Here is a 7,630-nt window from a genome sequence, read left to right as displayed (position 1 = left end):
CTAGAAGAGGCATTTCAACAAACACATAGAAGGCAATAAAAGTAATCAACATAAATTGCAAGAATTAAAGAGAGATCTAACTACAAAGGTAAGAGATCAACAATAGAAAAGCAAAGAAGAACAATTATTATGAAATACCTCTTATTGAATTGGAAGAAAATGGAAAGAACAATAGTAGATCTACAACAAAGTATAAGAACAACATAAAGGAAATTACAATAAAAGAATAGAAGAAGATGAATGTGCAACAAAGAATTGAGATGTAGAAGTAGAAGAAAGCAAAGATTAAAACCTAGATCTAAGAACTAATCCTAATCCTAATCCTAATTCTAGAGAGAAGTGAGAGCTTCTCTCTCTAGAAACTAATTCTAACTACTAAACTAAACTAATGGTAACTAACATGTGTTTCCCTCTTCACTCCTTGGGTTAAATAGCATCAGAAATGAGTTGGATTGGGCCCACAAGGCTTCTAAAATCGCTGGCCACATGTTGCATTAAGTGAACCAGATGGCAGCAACGGCACGTGCGCGTACTATGCGCGTGCGCGCCACCATACTTGTAGCAACTATGGCAAATCTTATATCGTTTCGAAGCCCCAGATGTTAGCTTTCTAACCCAACTGGAACCGCATCATTTGGACCTCTGTAGATCAAGTTATGGTCGTTTAAGTGCGAAGAGGTCGGCTTGACAGCTTTCCGGTTCTTTCATTTCTTCATGAGTTCTCCAACTTTTCATGCTTCTTTCTTCATTCCCTTGATCCAATCTTTGCCTCCTAAACCTTAAACCACTTAACAAACATATCAAGGCATCTAATGGAATCAAGGAGAATTAGATTTAGCTATTTTAAGTCCTAAAAAGCATGTTTTCACTCTTAAGCGCAATTAAGGGAGAAGTTATAAAACCATGCTATTTCATTGAATAAATGTGGGTAAAAGGTTATAAAATCCCCTAAAATCAATACAAGATAAACCGTCAAATTAGGGTTTGTCAGTGGGTTACTCGATTGTGGAGGTGGCTTCTATGTTTCTCAGAGAAGAGAGGAGAGATGAGTTGCTAGTTGCTACTGACTGAAAAATATGGGTTAACGAGAAGATTTAGGGTTCAGTACTTTGTTTAGCAACTACAAGAAATTGAAACATTTGTAACAAAAACTTTGTAACAAATTTAAAATTGTTACAAAAATTTTTTTTTTGTAACAAAAATTAGTAATTGTTACATAACAATAATGTTTTGTAAGAACAATACAATTTCTTACAAAACGTTTTGATATTTTGTAACGACTTGATTTTTTTTTTTTTACAAATTATATTGGCTTTTGTAACGAACCAGTGTTTTGTTGCAAAATTTTAAAATATTTTGTAACAAAAGATGAATTTTTTGCAAAAGTTTAAAATATTTTGTAACAAAATACCCATTTGTTTCAAAAACTCCAATTATTTGTAACAAAAAATTAATTTGTCACAAAATTCTATATTGTTTGTAACAAATTATTTTTTTGTCACAAAATACAAGAATTTTTGTGACTAAAAAAATTTATTTGAAAATGTTCAAATCTTTAAGATAATTTTATTTTCTTTTAAAAATTAAAAATTAAATTTTTAAATTAAAAATTAATTATTAACCTTAAATAAAAATAGTTAAAATTTAAAAATAAAAATAAATATAAAAAGTAAAATCTCACTTTTATTTTTCATTTTGGTGTTTGTCATCCTCGTCTATTTAAATAAAATTTTAAAAAACTCCCTTAAGTATAAAACCCAACACTCATCATTAAGCTGGTAAAATCTCCGATTGTTAGAAAATAAATAATAAATTATTTGTATTGTGATTTATTATAGTTATTCATAGTTTTATTTTCAAAAAGTTATTTACCAAAAAGTAATTAAAACAAAGTTATGAGATTTTGGGTTTAAAATTAATTATAATTCATATAAAATTCATAAATATTTAGATATTTTTTTATTTAGAATTTAAAATTTTAGTAATTTGATTACTCCTAATTTTATTAAAAATACTTACTCTATACCCTAATTTATTAAAATTCTCAAATAAAAACCTAATTACATACACTCTCCAAAATAATTTAAAATAAAAATAGTTTTTTTTTTTGAAAAACTCGAAACGGCCTCATTTTAGGTAGGGGTGTACACGGTCCAATCTGACCCGAAAACTTGGTCCAGATCCGAAAAATTTTGGGACATATTGGTTCGGATTCGAAGTGGCCGGAGACCAACCCGAAAAAAATAATGAAACCAAAAGGAGGCATGAAACCAGGATTGGGTTATAGCTCGGGTCACCCAGCTCGGTGAGCATCATTATGTGAACTTTTCATGCTAGCCTTGGGCACGCATTCAGTTCACGCAATACACAAGCTTCAGTGCCTTACTGCCTCTGACCTTCTGTGCCTTACAAGCCTTCTCCCTGACCCTGCCATAGTCCCACTCTTAGAGCTCAGTCTCCTCTCATCCTTTCCCCGCAGGCCCTGACGACGGCGCTGCCAGTCTTTCCGGCGCATCCCTCTCTGTGCCTCTCATCAACCATCGCATTCTTTCCCTCTCAGTGCTCTCTCTGTCTCTCGACAGCACCATGACGGCATTAGTCACTGCTCCCTATCCTCGGAGTAACAATGGTGGTGCATTGCTTCTCAGCTCCCAATGACGATGTCTCTCTCGACGACGACAACTACAAACAGCGACGGAGCTTCTCTGGCCCTTAAGGCCTGAACGACGACGGCGACAATGACTACTTCTGTTGCTGGTCTTCTTCTCTTCTCTAGCCCCTGCTCAAGTTCAGTTCAGGTAAATTATATGTTTTGAATTTCTGATTAGGGATTTGGTTATTATAATTTCTGATTAGGGATTTGAATATTGGAATTTATGATTAGGGATTTAGAGTTTTGATTATTGGAAATTCGGAATTTCTAATTAAGATTGCTTCTCTTCTGAAATTCGGGATTTAGTTATTAGAAGTTCTATTAGGTAAATTTGAAATTTGCTTCTCTTCTCTTCCTGTTAGTGAATGGTTCTGATTTTGTTCTTGTTGAGTTCCTGTTAGTGTTTTGATTAAGGCTTTATAATATTGATTGACTTTGTTCTTCCTAAGTGTCTGTTAGTGTCAATCATCTAAACTCCCTTTCATGTATATAAAAAAACGTTAAGTCATGTCCTAGACCAGACTTAGATGATGGTTAATCTGATGGATGGAATGATATATTGATTTATTATATATATAAAATTAAAATTGATGAGATACTATGTAAATAATAATATTTAAAGCCATCTGCATCCAAGTTATATAGCTGAATTAATAGAAAGAAGAAGATACATGTAAAAAATGTGAATATTCCTGTAAAGATATTTTCAAAGAAAAAATACTATGAATTGTTAAACTGTACTGATTATTGTGTTTGATTATTGAAATTTATGAATTTTTATTAGAACTTCTTATTAAGGATGGGTGCATAGTTTTTGTGATGAGGATATTGTTGCTTTGATAAGCATGTGCTTATGCCTTTGGTTGGTAATGCAATAGGGTTTTAAATTTCAGCAGATTATTGATATTGACAAAACTTTGATATGTTGTTAACTAGGGAAGTGCTAAATCTGAAGTATGCTTCCACTATTTTGTTTGAAGTCATTAACTGATTTGTATAACTATATATATTTCTATGTGTGGAGAATCTTAGTTTACATGTGATAGATAAGTTAATGTCATTGATAATGAACAAAAGGAAACAAAAAGAAAGTGTTGACTTTGTTTGTGTTGCAGCTATCTAAGGGTGTCTTTTAGCATTTCTTTATTCTTTTACTTTTCTTCCTCCTAAGAAGTAAGAACCTTATGTTAAAAGGGATTATTTCTTTTGGGAAATTGGGGAGGGGGCGGAGGGAGAAAAACAGCAATGAAGAGATAGCTTGAGAAGGTATTGTGTATGGGTGGGGAATGATAAAATGATATTAGTGTGAGGTTGGTGGAATTTTATCATGTTATGAAATTGAAAATTAATCATTGAGGTTGGGGGTAGTGGTGGTTGTCCCATGTTTGGGAGATTGATGCAAGTTTTTATATGGTTGAAGAATCCTTACAGTTCTTTGGCCTTGATCGTTATTTTTAATTTCTATAACTCCTTTAATTGTTCGCTATACTAGAGATCTTTTGAGCCATTCTATTATTTTTTGTTTTTACTTTTCTTCAAAGTATCTTATTATCTTCTTTCTATTTGTCTTTAGCATGTACTTTGTGTCAATATCTAAATGTGTTTGATGTAATATGCTTATATTCAATAGGTAAAGAAAATGTGTCCAAATGATCCTGTTGCAACAATGAAATTGAAGGAATATGAAAAGGCAGTTATGAAACTTAAATTTGAAGAAGCCATTACTGCACTAGAGTCTCAAAGGCGTTTAGTAGCTGAATCTATTCGTAGAATGCTTCTATGTTTCTTGATCATTACTGTCCTCTCTATTCTGCTGTGAAACTTCTTGATTGTGGTTCCATGTGAGCTTTTTGAAGTGGCTATTTTTGTTATTTTTTGCATGTTCTTTTTTGCTATTTTAACCTTTTTTTTTGTATTGTTGGTTTCTATCTCAGAAACTGCTCCCATCATTTTATACATTACATTAAAGATTTTGAGAGGCTTGTTCTACAATCACCAAGGTTATACAACTTGATACATAATGATTCACTGTTTTTGAAAATTGGTAGGCATTTATCCTTTTCTGTAAGGTCCCACATCGGTTGGGGAGGGGAACGAAGCATGCCTTATAAGGGTGTGGATACCTCTTCCCTAGCATGACACATTTTGACGAGTGAGTATGGGAGGTTTCTGCTATCATCCCTATCGTCAAAGGCAAAACCGTGAGGCCTTGTGTGCCAAAGCGGACAATATCATGCTAGCGGGTGACCTAGGCTGTTACATTTTCCGTGCTAGACAATGCCCAATTGCACGGGTTTGGATTTTCGCACTAAAAATGGGATTTGACACTGCAAGTATAGTCCAAACCCAACAATTGATCATCAATCAAATAATAAACTCAACACAAAATAACCGAGAGTAATTAAACCTTGGGTCGTCTTCCCTAGGAGTTGCAATTAAGTGTCTATTATTGGCTATGGGGAAGTGGGGATTGATGGCATGAGATTGCAAGAAATATAAAGTGCAATAAAATAAAAAGGCAAGAAAATGTAATTGGCAAGAAAGGTAAATAACAAGAAAGTAATTTAACATGAAAGTATAAACAATGCAAATAGAATTTAAGTGCCAAAAAGAGCTTTTGGTGAGAATTGGGTGATTAGAGATTCCTATCCTAGTTGTGGACCACAAACATGGCAATTGTGTATGGATTAATCCCAATTAGTCAACCCTACATCGAGAATAAGTCAAAAGGGCATAATTAATTTCAATCCACAAGTCCTAATCAACTCACTAATTAACTTAGTGAAAGACTAGCGTTAGTGGAAACCAAATTAATTAACAACCCTCACACAATGTGGAATGGACATCCACCACTCAAGTTCATCCAAACCACATAATTTCCCAACCAAGAGTATAGAAAACTAGGCTAAAATCCTACCAAATATTTTATCAAACACTTGGTAGGCATAGAAAGAAAGCATGATAAAATGACAATAAGTAATAAATGCTACAACTACCAAGCAAGGAAAATAAAGAGAGCAACTCAATAAAGCAATACAAGAGGCATGAAACATAAAATTGTATTAAATGTAAATTAAAGTAACAAGAGTGCAAATACATAAAAATGGCAAAAATAAAGAAAGTGACAAGATAAAGTGATGAAATTAAGACAATAGAACAAGGAGAGGTAGAAGAAACTAGATTAAAACAAGAATAGAAATTACAAAGAAAATAAACTAAGAACCCTAAATTCTAGAGAGAAAGGGGAGCTTCTCTCTCTAGGAAACAACTTACATAATGCTATGCTAGCCCTAATTGCTCCCCCTTCACATGGAGTGAGGCCTTCTCTAATATAGGAAGAATCAGCTTCAGAAGGTCCAAAAATTGGGCTCTGGAGGCCCATAAGTCGCCCCCAGCGATTTGCATTAATGAGGTCACGCGCTGGTACCTGTGCGTGCGTATGCACATATGCTGATTTTCTTCTTGTGCATACGCACAGATTGTCGTGCGTACGAACACATGGTTTTGTGCCTCTTGTGCGTACGCACAGCAGGTTGTGCGCACGCACACTCCAATGTGTGATTGTCCTTTGTTTTCTTCTTGTTTTCTCCCTTTGTACATGCTTCCTTCCATTTTTGGCTATCCATTCTTGCCTCCAAGGCCTGAAATCACTCAGCAAACATGTCATGGCATCAAATGGAATAAAAGTGGAATTAAACTGCTCTTTTCAAGCACAAAAACGCATATTTTCACATTTAGGATCAAATTGGGGACAAAACACAAAAGTATGCTATTTTGGTGCTTAAGTGTGAGTTCATGTGATGAAATCCATCCTAATTGAGTCAAAATATACCATCAAATATGGACTCATCAATTTCCCCACATTTAAACAATAGCATGTCGTCATGCTAAACCAACAAGGAGAATGATCAAGAAGGGATAATCAACTTTTTAAATGCAACTACCTATATGCATGCAAGTACGTATGTACTATCTATAGCTATATATCTATCTATAGTATCTATATAAAATTAGTAAAAACAAAGAATCAAATTCTCAAGCAAATATAGACAAGTAGGGCCAAGCAAAGAATTAATTCAATGCAAGCAAAATCTAAAGAATTGATTCAAGACATAAAAAATAAAGCAACTTGCAAGAATACATGATAAGAATTATGGAAACATAGAGTTGAGTAATTGAACCCTCATTAGGTGTGTATACACTCTAATCACTCGGTGTTTAGGGTCAAATCACTCAAATCTCCTTCTGATGAGCGGATAATTTATACGCTTTTTGGCATTGTTTTTAGTATGTTTTTAGTATGATCTAGTTAGTTTTTAGTATATTTTTATTAGTTTTTAGTTAAAATTCACTTTTCTGGAATTTACTATGATTTTGTGTAAAAGGACTGCAGATGCTGTTGGATTCTGACCTCCCTGCACTCGAAGTGGATTTTCTGGAGCTACCAAAGCCCAATTGGCGCGCTCTCAACGGCGTTGGAAAGTAGACATCCTGGGCTTTCCAGCAATATATGATAGTTTATACTTTGCCTAAGATTTGATGGCCCAAACCGGCGTTCAAAGTCACCCTCAGAAATCCCAGCGTTAAACGCCGGAACTGGCACCAAAATGGGAGTTAAACGACCAAACTGGCATAAAAGCTGGCGTTTAACTCCAAGAAGAGTCTCTACACGAAAATGCTTCATTGCTCAGCCCAAGCACACACCAAGTGTGCCCGGAAGTGGATTTTTATGTCATTTACTCATCTCTATACACCCTAGGATGCTAGTTTTCTATAAGTAGGACATTATACTATTGTATTTTAATCTTGGTTCTTCTGGTTCCCTCTCTGGGGCCGAAACCAATGATCACTCTTGTTCTTATGTATTTTCAACGGTGGAGTTTCTACACACATAGATTAAGGTGTGGAGCTCTGCTGTACCTCGAGTATTAATGCAATTACTATTGTTTTTCCATTCAATTCCGCTTGTTCTTGTTC

This window comes from Arachis duranensis, chromosome 6 (genome assembly GCF_000817695.3).
Source record: "Arachis duranensis cultivar V14167 chromosome 6, aradu.V14167.gnm2.J7QH, whole genome shotgun sequence".
Classification (NCBI taxonomy): Eukaryota; Viridiplantae; Streptophyta; class Magnoliopsida; order Fabales; family Fabaceae; genus Arachis; species Arachis duranensis.
This window is presented reverse-complemented; position numbering follows the sequence as displayed.